The sequence below is a fragment of the Aythya ferina genome, assembly GCF_964211825.1.
Source record: "Aythya ferina genome assembly, chromosome: 13".
In the NCBI taxonomy this organism is placed as follows: domain Eukaryota; kingdom Metazoa; phylum Chordata; class Aves; order Anseriformes; family Anatidae; genus Aythya; species Aythya ferina.
Genome location: NC_140311.1, coordinates 3,782,005 through 3,806,126, shown reverse-complemented (window position 1 = coordinate 3,806,126; position 24,122 = coordinate 3,782,005). Strand labels below are relative to the sequence as shown.

Genomic DNA, 24,122 nt, shown 5'->3' with positions numbered 1-24,122 from the left:
ATGAGGAATCTGCAGGCTGCCGTGACACCTCCCCTCAGCCTGCTCTGGGCTGAACAAGCCAAGGGACCTCAGCAGCTCCTCATCCACCTTGCCCTCTATGCCCTTCACCGTCCTTGTAGCCCTTTGTAGCCCATAAGCTGTTTAATCTTCAGTATGAGTTATCACAGAAGTGATACTAATAAATGTAATTGCAAGGGACCAGATTTTTTTAAAATTATTTTCCTTATATCTCACTATAACAAGTGTGAGTTCAACAATGCTTCTACAGATGCCGTCAAGAATACATCCCAATTTATCCTGTAAAACTGATTAATGTATATTTGTATGCAAGATGCAGAAATAGATTTTACAAGATACATACATCCAAGAACAGGATAGATAGCACTTAACATTACATGCATTATTTATGACCTTTGTTTGGCTTTTAATCTATGTAGAGTTCTGGACCGATATTTCTGGATCATCTAATTTGATCCACATGCAGAAAACAGAAGAGCTGCAGAGCAGTAGTGTGTGGGGAAAGGCATGTTGTAAGCTTTTCAGGATCAAGAGAGAAATTAGGTATATGCATGTAAATGAGGCGTTTGACCTCTGAGTAACAAGAGACAATTTGGTCCAAATCAGATGAAAATTTCTCATCAGGAAGAGATAGTCTTTCTTTACCAATATTAAACACTATACATTGGAGGCTTGATCCAGTCAGTCTTTACAGAGATTTCAGGACACTTAGTGTGGGATCTTGAGGATGGCCCCTTGTGTTTTTGTACTTTTGTGGCACCTAGTTAGTAGCCAGGCTCCAAGAGTTGCTTTCACTTGGGATGTGTTATTCTGGGTTTTATTCCATTTGAATTATTACATGTCACAAAGTCACAACCTTTTTTTTTTTTTTCCCACATCAGAAATGTCTGTTCTCAGTCAAGTATGCCCTTAGCAAACCCATCTTGTAATTAAGCTATTTAATGACCCTAAAGACTAGTTGAAAATCCTAAATTAAGGGCATACCTATTATTTAACATAATTAAAAGATATAAGTAAATTACTTTCCCTCAAAATCTCGTGCCTTATTTTGAAGCTGGCCTTAAATACTGTTTAGAGGTAAGGAAATGAAATGGAAAATTCTGCAATCATTTTTAGTAAATCTGGCAGTCTTCCAAATACAAAGCCCAGAGCCAAATACTCATTTTAACCATATTTTGTTTGGAAAAGATGCTTTAAGGAAATTAATTCAGTTTAATTTTGGAACACTTTAATAATGTGTGGTTGCTGATGTTGTTTAGAATAAATATTGTTTATTTGAAACATAAGAATCTTGTCTGTAATAACACAGAGTTACTATACACTTATAAAAGGATGGAGTGGAGTGACTCCAGTACTATGAAACTTTAGCAAATATTGAGAAGCCGGTATTGATTTAAACTTTGTTTGATTTCTGTCTGATTATTGCAATTATGTGAACATTTTTTTTTTACTTCTTAGAAAAATCAATCAACGTTTATTTAATCATCAAAATCCATGTCCAGAAGTTGAATTTAAGAATGTTTCAGTTGTTCTGATTAAGTTCTCTAAACAAAAGAAGGTGGCTCTCTATTACATGCCATACATCCTGAAAGACTTTTATGCTGGTTTAAGTTACTTTTGAGGATGGCTTATCAAATTTTTTTGGTGCTCTCATCATCAGATTGGTCATAGAATGGTCAGCTGTAACCTATAGGTACTTTTGTACCTATATTTAATAATCACCTAATTAATATTGCTGTCTAAGTAAAATGAATGCAACTTTCTTATCTTCAACAAGGATATGTAACAGGAAAGGCAAATTAAACAAACTGCTACAGTAGGTACAGAGTCCAGTTTTCATTTAAATATTATATGCAAAATTTAGCTATTAAGGATCCTTTTTTCTCTAGAAATTATATTTTGATGTTTCAAAGCAGATAGAAAATGCTAAAATAAATGTTAATAATTTGTTACAGACCATTCAACACTCTGTGGCAGGATGGTTGGAACTAGATGAACCTTAAGGGTCCCTTTCAACCCAAACCATCCTATGACTCTGTCAGGGTTATCATGATTTCATTTAAAAATGTTTATGAATAGAATGCAGTGCAAGTAAGAACTACTATTCGAACATGGTATGTTTTGAACACACAAATACGATGAAAATTCTGGTTTAAAGGTTTTTCTAGAATTGGTCAGTGTCTTTTTAAGGATGTCCATTTTTACAGGAAACAAACTAATTCAGCTGAGGATACCATAAATCTAGTAATGCTATCAGGACAAAGTAGGGCTCTTATCTCAAAGGGATTGATTGATAGATAGTCATTTAATGGAAACAGTTATTTTTAGAAATTCAAATTAGTTTCCATTAAAGCTACTGCTTTTAATTATTAAAAAAAAAGATTTATTGAAATTGAAGTCTAAAAGTGAGATTTAATAAGGTGAATATAAAAACTCAGAAAGAGTTTGAAAATTTGAGTTTGGCTTCAACATTATGTTGTTCTGATGTGAATAAACTATTCCTATTGAATATCAGGCTAATATTTTGAGCAGGAATTGTTTATACTTTAAAATGATATTTCAGTCTTGGTTATTTAAAAGATAACTTCAAAAAAGTATTTACATGAATTTGTTTTGAGTTGTGAACTTTTTTTTAAATACTTTTTGTCTAAATTTGGTTTTACAAAGCTGTTTGAAATTTAAAGATAAAATGATTTCCTATATATAATGATAAAGCCTGAAAAAAAAAAAGATTTCTGATCTTTTTCTGTATAAACAAATAAGTTATAGATACTGTTTGACCTAATTATAGACAGTTATTTATGAGAAAGAGGTTTTTAAATAGGATAGTTTAAATGTCCCTTTTCACAGTGCTGATCTAGAAATGGGACAAAGCCATAGATTAAATCCTGATAAGAGTCTAGTTACCTTTGATATTTTTAATTGTCTTTGGCAGCAAATTTTAGCTTAGAAAGTTTTCATTTCTTTGTAGTCTTTTCTTACTTCCTGACTTATTTATTACTTTTTATTATTATTTCTTTTTTTTATCTAAAACTTCACACAAGCTGAGGATATTACACATATCTATCTAATACTTAATCGCTAGAGACCTGGTTAAAAGTCACTCTCTGTATCACATAAAAATAGCTGAATATTATAAGGGAATTGTAGAGATAATGATCCAATACATCTAGTAGCTATCTGTAAACCAATTGTGAAGATCTTGTAACAAAGAAGACAACAGCAAAAAGTGAGTTGGATTTGATTTCAGTTTTTGTCCTAATGTTGGACAATTGATAAATAGTGTGGTATGCAAATTTTTTTAGTACTTACCAATTTCTTCCCAGCAAGTTGGCAGCACTGTAATGTCTCATTACTTCTTTTTTTTTTCCAGCATCAAACTTTGTATCTTCAATCATCAAATTCATAATACAGAGTAATCTAGACAAATTGGCATAGTAAAGGTTTAGTTCAGTCATCCTGAAGCAACTTGAGGGATCAGGAGTTTACGGGTAAATATTACTTTATCTTGAAGACATCTTCTGTGTTAATCAAACACAAGATCTGTGTTAATCAAACACAAAGTGCCATTGTTATAGCTGCTTTCTATGAATCATCTCCTTATCACTGAGTTTTTGTGGTCTGTGCTGTTAATGAGATACCACAGATAAAAGTAAATATAGACAGACTGCAAGGCGAGCAGGTTAGAGCTGTTAGGCATTTATGGTAATATAAACATGGAAATTAGGTAGGTTCAGAGTTCCAGTGCAAGAAATCTTGGAAACAAGGACAATTAAATGGGAGATTACAAACTACAAAGGTTAGTGATGCATCCTACTTGAAGAAATACCCATAATGAAAAGTAGGGTTTTATCAGATGATGTAGCAGTCATCTTAATGACTGGACACAGTGAGAAAAGAACTTGACTTACACACCAGCAGACAAAGACAGCAAACATAGGCAGCACTGTGTGAAACTATTTAAGAAAAGTGAAAAGTGTGTAGTAGGTGTAAAGAGCAGTTTATTTTAGGAACAGAGAAGGTGAGAAAATTCATTTAGCAAATGCTGAAAAGAATCTTGTGCTGTCAAGCAGTGAAAACTGGTAAACGTTTTATACTTACAGACTTTTTTTTATTTATAAATGTATTTGTATGCAGTGCTCCAGGCACACTTATAGTCTTGTTCTTTAGCACGTATAAAAATATAAGCTGACCTGGTGCCAACATCTACCAGTTTGTTAGAAATGGGAAAACTGATCAGCACTTCAGACTTGAGTACTGGAGAAATTATGTTTACACGGGCTTGTCTGTTAAATATCTATGTATAATATAACTTTCTTGTACTCTTTATCATATGTGGACAATCTTCATGTAAGCCTTCAGGTCAAATCATCTGCAATTTTAACTATAAACTCCAATTGTCTTTCTTTTTTTTTTTTTTTTTGAGTAATTATAACTATTAAATACTGAATAGAGTGATGAAGAGTGCCTTAGAAATGTGTTAACTTTTTTTTTTTTAAATTTTCAACACAAGTCCTTATGTACAAAAAATAACAATAATCATAGTTCAAATGGAGTGTCATAAATTTTCTGGCAAAACAGTTGGGAAGGATACACACTCCAGTTTAGGGAGATTTTAATGAAAAATGATATACCAACAGCAATTTCTCTTCTATAATGAGGCAACTTTCAATTTCCATTGATCTTAGCTGTAGATGTATCACATAAAAATCTTGTAAGTAATGAGATCTAAAGCATTATGCTGAAGTTGACATCTCCTCTTTTAAATTTAGCTGTAACTTGTCACCCTATTTTTATACTTCATAAAGCACTAGGCAGCTTTGCATGAGACTATTCCCCGTAGGAGGTCATAGAAAACTCTATCTTCTAAACACTCCGTCTTACTCAAATGACGGAAAAAAATGCATAATGTTTAAAAATAATTGTAGTGATACTTTCTTCTTAAGCATTCTTCAGTTGCTTTTAGTTGTGTCTAAATTCACTCAAGTTACAGCGGTTCTTTCTCAGTTCCTCATCATCTAGATCAATCCTATTCTGATTATTAGCTTTATTTTGATCCATGGTTTCTGTGAAATATAGTAAAATCTGTAATGAAATAATATACTATTTTCCTGAGGTGCTGTGTGATCTACACACAGGAGTAAAAGATTATGGTCTGACTAGTAACTATTGCAAAGTTTGCTACTTTCTTGCTTGTGTTTGATGTTTAAGTATATTCCTACTGGATCTATCACTAACATTTTCAACACACCAGTAGCATTCACTATACCTTACCAAAAAAAAAAACAGGAACAGCTGTAATAGGGTATTAAAGAACATACTATTTGCCATTTTTGTACATCAAGAATTATGATAACTGCAGAAAAAAGTAAAGCCAAATTGGGATGAAGAAAACTACTAACTTGAGTATATAAATGAGTGAGATCTCATAATTCCAGTTAAAAGTAGAAGACAACACATGATCAGTTTCTAACATTAAACACAAAATAAAAAGATTCTAATATTAAACATAAAATTAAATGCCCCATCTCTTGTCCTGCTGAAAGGACATTTCCACTGCAATAGTTAGGAGGATTTCTGAAATGCCTTTAGAGATTGCACCTTAATATGTTTTGACCAACCTAGTTATTGAATCAGATATTTATATTAGTGGTAACCTGTTCTTATTGTTTGGTTTTCATTAAGAAGCTTGAAAGAGATCTAAGAGACTTTATAAAAAGACTGAAATCATCTACAAATAAAACTTGGAGAAGATATGGTGATCACACATTAATGCTAATGTCTTTAGAAGTCTTTTTACAACTTTTTATTACCTTATTGAGGATTCAATATTAAAATTAGTTTTCTTTTGAGAAAGAATAATTCTGTTTTTATAAAGCTCTGCAGTCTGAAAATGCATTATTGATAGCTGTGAATATCAGGTTTACACCATATCACGTTACTGATCCGCTACAGCAGTTTAATGCAATACAACAAACTTTCAAACCCACAGACTCCTGAAAATTGTGTAACTTCATTGTAGTTGTAGATTTCAGTGGCAGCATGAGAACTTACTTCTCCTTTATTTATCCCTTCCTCCATATAAGTCTAGAACTTTCAACTCTCATTAGCTTACAATAGAAGTAATCTGTTTTGACTATGCAAGTCCAAGTCCCAGGGTTTTATAATTGGGTCTATATGCTTTTTCTTCACTTCTGACCATTGAATGAAATGTATGCTTAACTATAAAAAAAAAAAATAGTATCTTTGTCATGTCCGATGCTAACCTTAGCTAGCTAGCTAGCTACCTTACATGCGCACAGCCAGAATCTGCCTATAATAGCACCTAGGAGTTAGTGAATTAATCTAACCTGATGAAGTGTGTCTCCTCAGTGCATAAATCAGCTGGAATAATGTCATTGATATGGAAGGAGTATGTGGAGAAAAATAAGTTTAAAATGAGCCACAGCTGAGAGTAGACTGCTAATGGATAGGGCCTTAATATTAAGTAACTGTGAGCAGCTGGTGGGAGTCATTTGGGGCTGTTTGATTTCCTGGAGATTCTGTGGCATGTAATTTTATAATAATAATGATAATAACAACAACAGCTTATAATATATACTGCATTATAACTGAATCATGATTGTTTTTATCCTTGTGCCCCTTGCATGTAATGTGTATGTTTATATTTGCAATACCTTGTTATATACTTCAGTATTTTGGGTTACACGTGTCATGACATCAATTGCTGCTTAGTGTCCTTTGCCGTTATCATAGAAAAAAAAATTATATAATATAAACTATCAATAAGAAATTGAGGGTTAAATGCTTTGGCAATTAAATTAGGTACAATTTATATTAGCAACTCATTCCCAGCAATTTATATATATATTTGGCTAATTCAGAACCCTAATGTTCTCTGTTCCCTATAGAAAGGTTGGGAAATTAGTACGCTTTTATTTTAAATTCATTGCACTTCAGAAAAAAGGAGGGATCTCAGAAATCACAAGTCAATTCTGTATTGTTTTGAAGCTTTAAATGGTTAATACATTCCAGCAAGTTTTTTGTACTATCAAAGCTGGATAATTTGAATACTCTTCTAACTCAAGACATGTTTATTAGTATACAGTACATGTTTATTAGTATACAGTCATTACTGCTATTATTTTGAGAATGAATGACCACACAGAATATGAAGTAATTTAATAAATATAAAGTTTTAGACTATTTTATTCCCCACAGACAAACTTTGATATTTTCCTCTATGGCTTGCAACAGGTTTAATGGATACAGAGTGAAGACTGTGCAATAAAGTGTGAAGCAAAACAGTAACTGCAAACAAACAAAGGAATTTATCCTTAGATGTTATTGTTTCAAACTTTTAAATTGAACAGCATTCCAAGTTTATAGTATGGTAAGAGTTAAGTGTGCAACATTCTCTAAAGCTCACCCAAAGAGTAACTTATATTCTCAAAGCAACACTGTGTATAGCAGAAGCTATGTGTTTAAAGCAATTGTTTTTGTATAACTTAAATATGAGAAGTTTATTTTTATTTAATGAATGACAAAACAGAATTAAAGCCTTTTGAGCCTGGTATTTCTCTTAGCTCTCACTGTCCGTACACTGTCAGGAGCTGCAAGCACTGAGCTGAAAACAAGCTCATACAGAACTATTGAGTGAAAAAGGGTGTGACTTAAAAAAACTATCAAGGAGATGAAACAGTTCATCAGGGCAGTCAGGAGGTGGAAAAGAAAGGTATGGTGGTTTGACCTTGGGCAGCTGACCAAGTTGCTCTCCGTACCCCTCCTCATCAGGACAGTGGGAGAAAATGAAAATAAAAGCTCATAGGTCAAGATTAAGATAGGGTGATTACTTACCAATTACCATTGTGGGCAAGCCAAACTCCATGGGCTGCAGGAAAATGCATGGTTCCCATAGTCTCTCCATGGGCTGTGGTGGAAGCTCTGCTCCAGCACCTGGAACATTCCTTCTTGCCTTCTGCCTTTTACTCTAGCCTCAGTGTTAGCAGAGCTGTTTCTCAAGCTTTCCCCCCTCACTTTTAACTGCTGTGCAGTATCCTGCCCTTTTTTGAATGTTTTTATGGAGGCACCACTAGCTTCACTAATGAGCTCAGCTGTGTCGGGCCTGGACCAGCTATGGCCTCTCCTCACAGAAGTCATCCTGCAGCCTGGTTGCTGCCAGCTCCTGGATACCTACAGCCAACACAAAAGGTTTGCAGAGAAAATGAAATAAGTTTTAAATAAGTTTTAAAATCTCCTGCTACAGTTTTTCCTAGACCAACATCCCTTACTATGCTAAAATTAAAAATATGAAATACTCAAGTCACTGGAAATTTTTCCTTAAATTAATACACCTAAATTGACTGTCGGAGACAAAAATTCATAGAGAGGAGAAGAGAAAGTGGCCAAATATGATACCATAATGTTCGTTAAAAATGCAAGATGAAAGGTCAAGCGTGTGATGTGGTAGATCCACTAGAGTATTTTCCCCCATCTCTCTTCCTCCTTTGTATTGGAGCTACAGATATGCTTAATTATACGTATAAGAAGTTGCAGGTTATCATGCATCATAATTTTTTCTTTAATCACCTTAGATGATTAATTTCAAGCTCTTTCAAATATTTAACAGGTAGGTAGAAAATCAAGACCATTTCAAGAAGCTGTTTCTTACATATTGCAGAACTTTACTCTTTTTTCCTTCCAGTAGGTTTGAAGCAAAATCAGCCAAATGACATTAGTTATGCTTTAAATTCCAATTTCCACAGTTCTTTCGTTCTGTATCTCACTCCTTTTTTCATCTCACCACAAAACTTCCTTAGATTTTTAGTGTAACGAATCTCAAACTCCAATGAATAAAGTGAAATAGAAAAAAGAGGAAACTATCGTGAGCCTCTGAATTTGGGTTTCCAAAGTTCAGAAAGCTTTCTGGGGTTTGATGATATCCAGCCATTTCTATAGTTATTAGCTGATATTGCTACTCTATGCGATTTTTCTCACTTTGTTCATCAATAGTTATTGACCCTTGAGAATAAAGTAGTGGAAGTGAAAACTTGTAACATATGTACTTATAAACTGGTGATGCTTTCTCAAAATGCTTTGTAAAATTGATGACACCATCAAGGTACCAGGTCCTTTCTCTTCACAGAACTTGAATCAAATGACATTGTTTATATTTCTGTATGATTCTAGGAAAAAAAGATATTCAGATATTTCAGGAAAAAACGATATTCAGATATTTCAGGAAATATCTGAAATCAAGTTTCTGGTAAGTGTGTGAGTAAGCATTGTAAAATAATTCTATAATTGTTCAAAATTAGAACAAAACTACTTTGTATACTTTGAAAAGCATACTGTTGCACTCCTGTCTCCCTAGAAATATTTTTTGCAATGGTTATTTAGTTTTTGCTCTTTTAAGAAAAAAAATTTCGAAGTTGTGCCTGCAGATAATTGGAGCACTTAGTTGATCCATTTACACAGAATATCCAAAAGGTGGTTTCAAAACTGAAATGCATAATCTCACCAATGTTGTCATTCCAGTGAAAACCTGAAAACCCAGTACCACAATGCAGAAGCCACAGTCTGCTGTCTTCATGCTGAGATCATCGGAGTGCTGAACCAAGAAGACGAAACATCCCAGCTTGCAGTGTGATCCATCCATTGTCAGGTCAGTGCTCCAGTGAAAGTCTGTGTAATGTATTTCTTAGAGAGTGCTATCTTCCATTCATGCTTTGTCCAGCTGCATAACCCTTTCATTTTTCTTGAGATTTATTCTTGCCTTTGAAAGGGCCATTTTTGGGGTTTCTTTTCCCCCCACCTAAAGAAGAAAGTTTGTAACAGTCTTACTATCTTACTATCTGCCTCTAGCTGTTAGAGTGCCACAGAATATATTATTTCTCCAAATTCTACAGATTAGCCAGGGGCTTAACTTTCTGAAAGTTTAACCTTTATGATACATAGGTTTACAAGCACTAGTCTTGCTGTTCTACTATGTAGAGTATCTTTTTGAGTACCAGTATAAGTGTTTCTTAGCCTGTTCCATAAGAACACAAAAAGGGTTTCCAGCATACCCTGTCATTTTCACAGATTGCTTACTCCCAGGTATTGTATTTGAAAGACAAGTTGCAATTTTTCTTACCTGTATTCACATATTTTAACTGAGCGTCTATCTTAAAATGAAAAGACCTGCACTCAAAAAAAAAAGCAGCCTCTCAGTTTCACTATAATGTGCTTCTACAACAATATATGAAGGAAGCATAGCTTGTGGTCAAGGTAATCAGATATTACAGTTTTCTCCCCTGTGAGTCTTGTATATACTCTTTAAGCTTATTAATGGCAAATGTTAGCGTAGACATTTCTTAGAATTACACCACTGTAAATATTGCATCACTCAACTTAACAAAGGATCTTTTGTAGATCACCATGTAGGGTTACCTGTATTTTGCAGCACTTGGCAGTAAATATTGACAAAAGCATAAAATTGTAACAGATATGTCACAGAAGTATAGTGACAATATTTATGGGGGATTAAAGATTCATGATGAATTGAAACATCAGAAACATTATTGTAAAGAATGTGGCATGATGATTCATTTACATTAAACTGCAATGTCATTTGTGTATAGTGAGTATTATTTGATAATACAAGACTTAAACCAAACATTTGTGAGAAACCAAACTATATTTACAAGGTGTAAGAGAAAATATTTTCTTTTTTTCCCTGGAGATAACTTAAATCAACAGTATTGGAAATGGTTTTGCATATCATATTTTACAGTTTGTGTTGTTTGCCAAGATCTGTGTGCTTACTTTTTAAATTAAGGTGGCATAAAATAAATTTGCAATATTTCTTGGACCAGAAGAACCACATAAAAATGATCTCGCTTTGCTTCATTACAACACCTGTTTGCAATAAGATGGGATCTTATCTATTTCTGTAATAAAATGCCATGGTAGAGCTGTGGTCTTAATTATCCTGCTAAATAATGGGACACATTTAAAACCTTTCCACTCCATCTCCCAGTGCTCATTAGTGTCATTTATGAGTTATTTGTCTGCCAGTTTTTGCTTTTCTACCAAAAAAAAAAGTGTTAAATGCATGTTTTGATATAAAATGAATGCATAATTAATAGTCTCTCCTGTTTCAGAATTTACTCTTTAATAACAGAAAAAATGCAAAGTGTTTTATTGAAAGCCAGTACAGTGATAAGCAACCTAGGTATCAGTGTTTCAATGTATCTTGTTGGGTGGGGAAAAAAAAGTACCTTAATAAAATAGTTTAATGATTAAGTGGTAATAATTTAGATAATGGATTTAAAACCCTTCTTGTTCACCTGATATGTTGAACAAATGAGGTATTGTTCAGTTATGATAGATTTACATGTTCAGTGTCTAACAACTATGTGTTATTAAATGAACAAATTATGAAAATGTAGGATGTGTTGAATATTATAGCATGTGCAAAGTTTGAATTCTTAAGCTTGTAGTATAAGTAGCTTCAGTAGGTAATGGGGAGGTTTAAAAACCATTAAATATTTTGCTAATGTTTTTTATATTGCAAGTTCTAATTTGACATCTTAAAAGTTCTTGGAGAATGTTTAAAGTGATAAATATGTATTAGGACTTGCTTGGTACTACTGATAGAATGTTAATACCTATAAAATTTTAAACTGACAATAGTGTACATCACTGATCATTAATCACTAATGAATCTTAAAATAAACTTACATATCCGTTAGCACATACAAACTGCCTGATATTAAAGGACCAAAGGAATTTTGTAATGGAATTCCATTTAAAAAAATCTGCTTTCTTTTAATATATGCATTCAGTATTATGTCTTGCTTGAGAATAAAAACTAACTTTTATGGATTGTCTAACCAAGTTTTGTAATTGCCTGGTTGTGTATGCTTCATGATGGGAAGAGATTTAGCTGTATTTTTCATCTCAGAAAGCAGAAGGTAAATTGTTGGGCTAGCAATGGCTTTGTCTGGCTCCCAGGTTTGTGAGCTTGTTGTAGTGGTTCATAAGACAAACAATAAAATTTTTCACCTAATCAGTGGGCAGTATTTGCTCAGAATATTAAGAAAAAAAAAAAAAAAAAGTTCCTTTGCCATCTTAGTGAAGAGCATAACCAGTTCTGACAGCAGGTGGTATCACTGAATCAAAATACCTATCTAGGATGCAAACCCCTTGGAAGCTGATGAACCTGTGCATCTATCTATAGAAAAACCTGGCAAAACCTGAGGTACATGAGTTTGGATTGACTGTGAAAGATCTAAACAAAGTTGAAAATGGTCTTTCATAAAAGACTTGATGTGTTGTAACTGCTTAATCTCAATATGAATGACCCTGTAGAAATAGCTTGTTCGGTAAAAGCCTTGCAAAATATTGATAAAACTGGTACAGTAATCACCCATGTGAAACTACAAGTTCTATTCTGCCTGCTGTCCAGTGACATTTATGCTCTTCTTGGGATAAAATTTTGTAGGAATGGAAGCTTTCGATCCTCTAATCTTCAGTATTGAGGGGAGGAAGAAAAAACGAGAGAGAGAGAGGCTTACCTATTTATGTAAATCCAGAGGATGTCAATCCTGAGTCAATGCTAACAGAGACAGGCCAAGAGCAAGGAAAGCAGAAAAAGCAAAAGCATGTCCTTCCAATTTAGCATAAATAGGAATCTGAAGCTAAACAATGGCACTGTTACACTAGCATAATGGTTGCCTGGTACAGAGCATTGGTGGCTGGTACTGGCCACTGTATTCCTAGCATTTGTCCTCTAACAGAATGGGCCGGTCACTGCCTGGATGACCAGCTCTCTGTAAACCTTATTTCACTTTGCACAAGTAGCAATCCATGCTGGACTTGCTGTGGCAAGTGCAACTAGCCTGCAGTATTGTTGGGTACACAAAATCAGATGATGCAGTCCCTAAAAGATAGGCTGCTGAGTCTTGTTAACCTGTGTTAAGCTCTAGGCTGCTGATTTCCTTGCTGTAGTTCAAACAAGAAGAAAGATCAACACCATTTCCATGAGCAGTACTTCTACAAAATTCAATTTCCTGTAGGTAGTTAAAGGGCTCAATTATACAGTAAAATTTCTCATTTTATTCTGCATAAAATATTACTTTGTGCTTCACAGAAGCCAAAGAACTTTTATATGAATCCTCTTTTAATAATAACAATAATAACAAAAAAAAAACACCAATGAAATGGAAGGGAGATGGAAAAGTAAGAGGAAGCAGCACAAAAGAGAGAGAGGTCTGAGAGAAATAAGGAAGAGCAATAAATGATGGAATTGCCAGCGGGTGATTGGCCTTTAAGAATTACTGGCTTTTGCTTCATCTCTGGTCATTCAGCCTTCCTCCAAAGGTGAGAAAAAATAACAACCCTCATGACGTGCTAAATCAGTGCAGGGGAGAGGAAAAGGGAAACTATTCTTTTTTTTTTTTTTTAAAAAAAAAAAAAAAAAAGATTTGAATCCTGCAGACAGTAAAAGGCAGAACTGTGCAGTGTCAGAAAAATATACAGACAAAAAATGCACAAAAATGCACTTGGAAGGCTCAGTCCCTGGATGAAATTTGACAGGTGTAAACACAGACATCTGAAGCAGGGCTTTGTGCCCTTCTCATCATTTTTTCCTTTGCCCCTTTCCCTTACCAAAAAGGACCCTATGTAGGCCTTAATGAATTCCTGGTTAGCCCAAAATCGATTGGTAAGGAAGCTGGTCCTCTGCAGACCAAAGAACTGTTTAATATCCTCTATGGGACTTAATGTACAAGATTCCCTATGGAGAAAGAAATTATTTAAAATCAGTTTTTGACTGAGCATTACTTTATACAAGGTTGTTCAGAAGGGACTGAAGGAAATCAGCTGCACAGTCATATGCAGAGGGAGAAGTGTGGGGATGAGAAGTAAATAAGTCCTCAACTTTCTGGGAAATACATGTAATTGTTTCATCCTTGTGGATGGATTAGAATGAATTCAGTGTAATTTTGTTTCTATGGATTAGAGACTATTTCAGATATTTTGACTCCAGCTCCACTGAATTTTTTGAACCCAAATTGTTGGTTTGAACTCATGCTGATAAACTAACCTGTGCCATTACTGGTTAACTGAAATTATGGTCATCTTACTATTGAACTAATACATGCTTTAACCTGACCAGTACCAAATGACACTTTCCAAACAGATTCCTGTGTACAATTTAGGAGATTTGCACAGGCCAGAGATCATTCCCAACATGCAGATTGTGCATAGAGGGGGGAAGAATTTTATGAGCAGGCTATGCCACTTGGCCTTGAGGCTACACAGCATTTCCTGGCACTGGATCATTTACTGGAACAGACATTGCAGAAGGGACCTTCTCCTGATCACACTGAAAGCTCATTAATTATGATTAGCATAATTAATGTTGAAAAACAAGGAGTACAACAAAGATATCCTAAAACAGAGAAGATGATTTCACGTTGGTCTGATTCAAAGAAATAGCTGTAAACTTTGCAAGTGTGAGTATAGCTACTCATGTAGATTAAGCAGTAAAATCCTTATTTTGGTCTTCTGAATTAATGCTGGAAAGTCAGTAATGTAACCTGGTGTAAAACTGACACATGTTAGATTAGCATCAAACTATGAATTCTTATAATTATCGCTTATCTACTTACTTGAATATAAGATAACTGCAACTAATTAGGAATATAAAAGAAAAGGAAGATAAATGTGTACAAACATTACAGCAGAGATTAAAAGTCTATTTATATGCTGTTATTTTTAGGGTAGGATTTCTATACAAAAGCACTGATAAAGCTATGTTTTGTAAACAGCATATTTGACCCTCAGTTATCTTATTAAATCTCATTATATACCTAAAAATACCCAGTAAATCAAAAAACAAAATGCCATGGCTTTGAAGACACAAACTGATGGTGCAATACACTACAGAAACATTCATGTGTTGTTTGAATTTACCCCTCAGTTTTTTGCTTTTAGTTTAACTTAGTAGAGCACTAGGATTTGAAAGAGGATGTTGATGGAATTGCTGAAGAAATTGATTTAGATCTTTGATATCTCCAGTGACCTAATACTGGGTATTCCTAATGAAACAAATTGTTTATGTTGATGTGAATTTACTCTGTTAAGCAACACAGTTGTTTGTTTTGTTTTTTATACCAACTGATCATGTTAATGAGATAAATAAACTCGCAAACATAATGAGGACATTTCGCCTTAAAGAAATAAAAACAAATAGAGATGCTGAAAACACTTTGAGAGTGATTTTTCCCTAATGCAAATGAGAAGTGGAAATCTGAAATAACTCCTGAATGCATTAAATAATCCCTGCAATATTTATAAATATATTAATAATACAGGGTCTAGTATCAATATGAGAATGTAACACCATTGATTCTAGTGGAGAAAATCATATTAAAATTAAGAGTAAGATAAATAAAAATGAGGCCCCAACTTACTAATTACTCAACACATGAAAGCTGTAAATAAATATAAACTGACAGAAGCATTGAGTAGATTAAAACATACAGTGCATTAAGGCCACCTTGGAAGAATGATCTAATACTTTAGGTTCAGACATTAAGCTCCAAATGTATTGGATCTATGATTTCTTCTAGAAAGAATTAAGAATTAATTAATAGCTGATTCAAATTGACTGTTAACTAGGCAAAGAAGATGCCATGGCGCACTGATCGGAAAAAGAGGAGTAAGAACAGGTTTATATAAAAAAAAAACTCACTGAAATAAGTGATCTAAGAACTGGACTGGTGGTATTGGATATTGACTATATTATACCTGCAAATGAATTAGCAAATTAAATATTATGATCACAGGCTTGGAAGCCTTAGATTGTTTAAAGAGGATAAATTGCAGAAATATAGATGGAGAAAAACATTCGTATTCCACCATAATCTCCCAAACCAGCAGAACATTACAAAAATGTGTTAATTTTAAAACAAAAATAATACACTGAGCTGTGAAGTCTTAGGTAAATAAGCTACAACTTGCCACACTGTGGAGCATCAAGTTATTTTCACTGCTGCTTTAATACTTGGTGAGAGAGTAGAGGACTGAGTTGGATAAGTTTTTGTCAGCACTTGTCTGTAGGTTCACCTAGAAATTCACCTAGAAAAATAGTGATATCTGGTATTATAAAATACAGATCTGCCATCTATCATAGTACATACTAAAAATGCTGGTTTGACCATTTGGTTTGACCATTGAACTCTATTTTTATATAAAATAGTTGGTTTGACCATTCAACTCTATCAATTGTACCACTTTCCGTAATATTTTTAATTCTCTGGACTTTGTTTATACTGCAGGAATGAAGCTTTGTTTGCACAGGGGTTGAGTTCAGTGAGTGAGGATTTTGTTTTACTCTTCTCATTTGTGTAAGTGGTCTACAGATTACCCTGGAATTATTTATCTGAGTAGCTTATCAGGAGTCAGCTATTTATTTTCTGCTTGTCCTGTATTATTTGATTTCGAGCCAAGTATAAGTGGCCAGCTGTAACACATTTTGAAAATGAGGCACTTAATGAACATGTTTAGTGTTAATACAGTTATTTATGTGTTATCTCGCAGTGTTTTATTGCAGATGATAGGAAAATAACACTGTATATTGTTCAAAAAGGATAGCTGGGATATGATTTTATGTTTCTAGAAAAGAATATTAAATTCAGCAAGTGGAAGTTATTGTTTTTGAAAAATGAACTTTTAAAAAGTATAGAACAGAAGGAGAAAAAGCTGGCAATTAATAAAGCTTCAAAGAGCTATTGAGTACAGTTTGGTGTCAGATATACAAAATTACACACAACCACATACCAACAAATAAAAGCACAAAGCGATAAAAGGAGAATTCTGTAATTCTAATTGTTTATTTATTTCATTCTATATAAGATGGAAAGAACACTTAAAATATATACATCAACACACCCAAGATACTGCAAAATAAAACATGAACATTTCAATGTAGAAGAAGGAATAATCAACATTTTTACTTTCAAAGTGGTATATTATATGTAAATAAAAACATATGAATGTGACTATAAAACAAAATAATACAGTTCTTAATGAAAATATCCCAGAGTTTTACAGTGGAGAACAAGACTTTTACAATCTTTCTGCAAAACCAGACTCAAAGCCCAATAAACAAGTAACCAAATCCTGTTTGTTTTACTCAGGTGAGCAGCCCTGCTTAAATGACAGGTATAACATCTCCAAAATATCTTACAAAAGCCATCAAAAGTATAAGCTATACTTGAATATAGAATTTATAATTGGTAGCTTTTCGTTATTGTACAGAGTAATTTTTTCTTCTGCTACACTTTTTTTTTTTTTTTTTTGTGAGAGTTGTTGCCAAAAGAGCTTATTAAAAATAAAACATATCTACTTTTTTAGGGGTCATTTTACTAGGTGTTTTATCTAACAGTTGAGGCTGCAGTTGCAACAGTCCCTGTGTGCTGGGCATGAGACTGTCTTAGCTCAAATTCAGAAATCCCTTGCTAAGTCTACTTGTGTAGCACATTAGCCCACTCCCTGTTCAGAGGGTGTGCAGCAACATCCATTATTTACCTGCAGTGTGCTCTATGGTTGTATCCTGAATAATTCCTTTCATTATTTATGATGGGCCCACCTCATCTTGTGCATTGTTTTGAACAATGAACAAACATAAAGCTAAATGAAGAAGAAAAGGGTGTTTGAAAATTGAAAGGGTAAAAAGTGGGCTAGGTGGGCTGTATATCACTAGGATGGCAAAACCGAAAATACACTTTGCTTTGGAAACGTAGCTCAGAGCGTATCAAGAGTCACTAGAGGAAGTAATGGAGAGAGAACCTTCTGGTTTCTGGAAGACTAAGTTCAGTGTGACTTAGGAGGGTGATAATACTTGCTGACATCATGTGGTTGCTTTCATCTTGCAATTGTTTCAATTGAGATGTTCCAGTGATGTTCTAAATTAAATGCTGTTGTGTTGTTTTTTGTTTTTGTTTTTTTTTGTGAGCCAAGATGAAATTTAATCAATATAGATTAATTTAGAGCAGCTGTTATTCACTAAGTAGGAACAGTTTCATCACTGAAGAATTTTAAATCCAGCTTTTATAACATAACCTGCAGTACATTTGAATATATTCCCTTGGTCTCCGCAGTGCTGTAATTCTACTAAGCTCAATGAAATTTATCTTTTACAAAACAATATGCTGTAGATCTTTACTTGTTTATTTCTCAGAAGCTTCTTTTTTGTTGAAACGTAGGTCATGTAAAGCCATTAAACCTTCCCATGCAGGTAAAAAAAAAAAAAAAAAAAAAAAAAAAAAAGATGAAATGTGGAGAATACTGCACTCTGCTCTCAGAATGTATCAGGAGAGGTGCTTCTGTCATTATGATTCACTGAAAAGATTGTGTTCAGTAGCCTTCACCCTCACTTCTCCAGTTGCAGTTTGCATATAATGTATGAATACTGTATTCAGTCAAGGTCACATGAAGGTCCTCCCCCTCCCAATACACAGAGAAATTAAATTTGAAATAATACACATAGTCCAAGGTGCCACAGAAAAGTAAATTTTAACAGATTGTTTTGATGTAGTTGAGAGCCTACAACATGAAAGATGTCTACACTGGTATATAACTATAGCGATAGGTATGTAGGCATATATAACTAATGCTATACAAGGCATTTGGACATCTTGTTTCCATTCAAAACACATTATGTAGAGGTTCTTAAGTGACTGTGGAATTGTATGTAAGTGCATAGCTCCCCTTCAGTTCAGTGGTACCTGGGCAATTTCCAAAACCCACTAAGAATCTTAGAATCAGAGAACCATTATTTTATGAGCTCTTTGTCCTAGGGAAAAAAAAAAAAAAAAAACACAAACAAATAACAACACAAGAGGAAAGGAAAGGAAAGGAAAGGAAAGGAAAGGAAAAGAAAGGAAAGGCAAACAGAAAACAGGTTGAGACGAGGTAAACTTTAATCTAGTTTTATATATGATGGTGTTGGGCTGTCTGTGTAGCTCATAGCAGGAGTAAATAGTCCAAATACTATAAATTATATTAATGATGGTGGCTTACCTTGCAAGTGGAATGGAATAACAATTATGGAGATATAAGTCTATGCTGATGACACTGGTATGTACTTCTGTCTCTCTTCTTATTTCATTTCCAGCTCACCAAGGGATTCTCATAGGGCAGCACTTGCAGTACTGACCAGAAGTTATCATGATGTTTGTTTTCCTGACTATGAAGCAAAGGAACCCGCTTTGTAAGAACATGGGTTGTGACTAATTTCAGTATGGGTGTAATTCAGAAGTAAATTCATACAGAGCTATAAATCAGAAGTAGGTTGTCACCTGAGAACTTACATCACTTTTTCCAATGTGTAAGAAGCAGCATCAGGATTACACATCCAAAATTGTTGCTATAGCTGCTGTTCATGGAGCTGAGAAGGAATAGCGTATTTTGTGTATGAATGACAGAAATGGATTCATAGTGAATTACATGCGAGTATTCCATGTTGAGTAAGAGAATAACATATAAATTTAGGAATTAACTTCTTTATGAAAAGAAGTGACAGTATCACTCTTTTCAAACACTTAATGTGCAAGTGTTTTTTTCTTGGTTTGTGGCTCTTTATGCCTCATTATTTTACTGTTTAGGGCAGTAAATCTTTGTTTTCCTACCTGCTTATTTGCTCCAAACCCATGGTTCTGCAGTACTAACAATTTTGGTACAACTATGACATTACAACACAAGAAATTAAACTTTTACGTTTTACCTAGCTGGATGGAGATTCTTAGGGTAAAAAGAAATCGAATAATCCTCCAGACTTGGAAAATGAAGAAGACAAAGTTAAATTATTGGGACAAGGTGTTTGTTTTCCTAACGCGGTTCTCCCAGTTAAGAATGCAGATTTTGGCTTACCTTTTAGGATCTTTTCAGTTGACTAGTTTCTTTAATAAAAATATTAGTCTTCTGTGTTGTAGGTATAAAGTCATGTGTTTTATATGCAAAATTTTAAGATTTTGGAAAGCGAACAATTTAATAACGTAACAGTTTAAGGGACAGTGTTTACTTCAGACTTTACTTTAGTACCTTGGATAATTGTGGTTGCACCAGTGGTGTGTGTGATTGCATATTTAATATTAGTAAGATAGTTAAAGATAGTTATGGCCAAAGGTCATGCAGTCCTCATTACAACTTTCAAATTGACAAGCAAATTTTGTCTAGTTATTATTATTTCTTCAATCCTCTTTTTTTTTTTTTTTTTTTTAAACTAGAGGATGCATTTAAAAATGTGGTCAAACTTGCATTCAGGACTTATGACAATTTATCCACTCTCATTTATAAGTTATTCCAGTTGTTATTGAGCTTATAGATGTGTCTGACTCCCAAAGAGATGCACAGGTTTCTGCATCTGAACAGTTTTCTGTTGTCAAATAAGTATACACATCTTGGCTTTAATTATGCTACACTTTTCTTTCTTTCTTTCTTTTTTTTTTTCTCCCCCCCATGGATATATTCTATATATTTCTTTATGATTTTCATTAAAATGTTATACCATCAGCTGAGAAATATTGTCAGAAATCTAAACGTTTCACAAAATGCCGGCTACTGTAAAACCCTACGTTCACAATAACTATATGACTGTGAATACTGGAGGCTCAGCAGAAGTCCACTTGGTATCTTACTAAACACCCACATTTTCTCTGTAGTGGCAATTTGAACATCAAAACAGCCCTTCAGAGTATATTAAGAAACAATTCAACTTCATAGTATTAATAGGCATGAAATTGGATAATTTGGATGTAATTACATTTCTAAATTTTCTTTCACAGTTTTATAATTCAAAAAAACACCTGTTTAGATTAAAATTCAATTCTTTTTAGTTCAAAATACTCAGATTTTTCCTTTTTTAAAGATAAAGCAGGGATGCAGTTGTTTGGGATGTTTAGGAAGAGTTTGAAAATGTAGAAAATTGTTTGGATAAAACCAATTTATTGCAGCTGTAGAAATGTAAAGCCACCTTTACTACAAGTGCAGTCTTTCAAAGGAGATTGGCTAGCAATAGATGGGCATGAAATTTCCAACTGCAGCAGATATGAGAAAGTAATTTTATGTATCTCCCTTATATATGTAAGTAATGTTATAACCAGTTTAAACTTAGCTTCACAAATGAGTTATTATAAAGTAAGAAGCTGAACAAAGATGTGCACATGCAGAAGTAATTTATGCCATGAAGATTGAAAAATGTACCAACTTTCTCTTGGTACATATATCTGCTAAAAATTTGTGATTTCAGAGTTCTCATTTTAGGGGCACTCAGTCAAGATAAATGTATACTGAATATAATACCTGATTTGTTATTTTAATCCCAGACAGTGGAATCAATATTTGTTATTTTTCAAGCAACATCTGTGGATGAAGATGGTATACTGAGGACACTGTGTGACTGAGGAATACAGTAGTTTGTTTAATTATTCAAACAGGTGGATAAATTTGGAGGGAAAATACTAGCAGTATGAATTTCAATAGAATTGAATAGAAAATAAAAATATGCTAAAAAGTTAATTGACATTTATAAAATCCTAAGTAGTGTTGATAAAATCAATACTTTTTACCACTGTAACTACAATGAAAAGTATAGGGCTGAGGGCTTAAATGGAAACTAAGCAAAGACAATTTCGGAACTTAGAAAGATGCTTCCTTCACTCAGGCTGTGATGCATAGTTTGAATGGCCTAGTGGGTAAAGATGTTGGAACAAACGTTGCAGTCATTCAGGAAGCAATTAGACACCATCCTAAGGGAACATATGCATTATGAAGGCCAATCCTCTTTAGGCCGAATGGCCTTTTCTCGTATTCAAGATGTTCCATTCACACTGTTGTTTTTTTCCACAGAATGTACTCTATTTGCTTTGCTCTGACATACAAAAAGTAGTAAATACAAGGTAAAACTATGCTTTTTGTGTGTGTGATTTTTAGAAAGACTTTATCATATTCTTTTTTCTTTGTATTGCTTATTTTTAACTTGTTCAGATAAATGTTTCAGAATTTGAAATTTTTGATTGAATTAAATATACAATTAATAAGATTCTTGTCCCTTTGGTATACCTGATACCGCGTTCTGTCTCTATGTTGATTGTTCCTTGTAAGAAGGTATCCAGATTATTTCTCTCATAAGAGATTTTACCCTGAAATCTGATGCTTGACAAAAACAACCCTTAAACTAAAACTTTTATTTTAAAACTTTTTAAAACTTTTTTTATTTTAAAACTTTTATACTAGAAAGCTTACTGCAGATTCTGAGATGTACACATAGCAATTTGTAGACAGTTGGCAAGGCTCTTTTAAATTTAATTTAGCTTTTAGAATATTCATCCATTTAATTCAGGTATATTGTCAGTGAAGTAAAAATACATTCTGTTATCTGAATTCATTCTTAGAACTAGACAAATTTAGATTAAAACAAATAAGAAAAACAAAATATTACAAAAAAAAGATTAGATTAGTATTCTAATAACCTTCCTCAATAGCTGTTCCAGTAATTATGTTATCTTCTAACATGGCTCAATGTTTTAGCAAAATTTTTGGATAAATCTGTTCTGTTATTGAAGATTGTAATATTGAAGATTCTAATAGTATTGAATCATTCTATAAATATTGAAGATTAGTTGTTCTAACTCACTTTTTTTTTTAATCCTGATTCTGATCATTCTATTGTTCTTGCAGAAGTGGTAAGTGGTTTCTCCTCTCCTATTCTTGTAGAGAGTTAAAATTATATATTTATTTTGGTTTTATTTTAATGATCATATTCCTTGTAGCTAAAATGATCCCTGCTGTCATTCTTAAATGACTCTAAAGAATTTATAAACATCATATAATACTCTGTATATATAAATCTTATTATATCATACATCTTCCATTTTCTATGCTTTTAGCTGTTGTAGGTTCTCATATTCAGGAGATACTGATGATCTTTTTTTAAAAAAAAAACAAAAAACACACACACAAGAAAAAAAAAAAAAAAACCAACAAGACTGTGGAATTTGTGGTCTTGCTGTGTCATAAATACACCAGTGTAATATTACTTTTATCCTTCTTATTTTGAAATTATTGTGACAAGAGCCAAAATTATTGGACTACAATTTCTGGGAACTCCAAGCATACACTCTAAATGTGATTGCAAGTTTTACTCATGTCAGCTGAGTTGCTGAACTACACATCCATACCATCCTTCCAGAGGAAGAATGAAGAAATGCATCCTGAAGCTACAAAACAGGCAAGTAAGATTTCACTGCTCCATTTTCAGGTACTTATTCTGATTTAGAAATGAGCTCTTTTTTAATCTAAAATTAACAAAAATATATCCTCCTGTAGAAAGCTTGATTTATAAGAAAATGCAGATTTCCCTAGCTTTTAAGACTGTGATTTCACAAGCCATACATGTTAAAGAAGACTTTTGAAATCTGGGTGACTGTTGTCAGGGCTGAATAACCAGGATCAGAATCCCTCTGTGTTCATGCAGTCCTGTTAGATCACGATAGACCAAGTCATATGGAAGAACAAAGTTAATTTTGGGTTTGCTTTTGTCTCTTAAACTACAGTGTTTCCAGCTGGGTTCTCTTAGGAAGTTAGTATGCATGTTTGTTTGTTTGTTTGTTTGTTTTTGTTGTTGTTGTTGTTGTTGTTGTTGTTGTTTTGTTTTGTTTTGTTTTTTTCTGGATTAGCTATTTAGAAAATTTCTGTAATTGAGATAAAAAGGAATAAAGGTGCATGTGAATAAATACTAGGAAAAAATGGGATCTATGGATTGAACTTGTTTTATACTTAACATTTCAGAAAATGCATAAAAGAAAAAAAAAAATCTAGATGCTTGGGTGAGGGGTATTCTGAAACTATCAGGATTTTGCACCTATATTTCATACAATAATTTTTTGGGGGGAAGCATTGTTAGTTTTTTAAGATTTTTTGATTATGCTACTTAGCTACATATTCTTACCAAGTAATCTTTGGCACTGACTTTAGTGTATAAAAATACTATTTATGTTTTACTATAGACATATGAAATTCAATTTTGGACCATTATATGTATATATTAGCCC

The 24,122-nt window shown here is 33.4% G+C and overlaps 2 long non-coding RNA genes across 2 annotated transcripts in view; one reads left to right on the top strand and one right to left on the bottom strand.

Moving 5' to 3' along the window:
• The window catches only part of LOC311444169, a 36,267-nt gene extending 29,869 nt beyond the window's left edge, over window positions 1-6,398 (bottom strand). Inside the window, exons 1-2 of the long non-coding RNA XR_014697679.1 lie at window positions 6,369-6,398; window positions 3,331-3,438 (exon numbers count right to left, since the gene is read on the bottom strand). This is a non-coding gene — a long non-coding RNA (uncharacterized lncRNA). The remainder of the gene's footprint in view (window positions 1-3,330; window positions 3,439-6,368) is intronic.
• LOC311444173 overlaps window positions 1-23,415 on the top strand; it is a 207,822-nt gene extending 184,407 nt beyond the window's left edge. Inside the window, exons 5-6 of the long non-coding RNA XR_014697684.1 lie at window positions 9,556-9,682; window positions 23,144-23,415. This is a non-coding gene — a long non-coding RNA (uncharacterized lncRNA). The remainder of the gene's footprint in view (window positions 1-9,555; window positions 9,683-23,143) is intronic.
• Window positions 23,416-24,122: the final 707 nt, after the last annotated feature.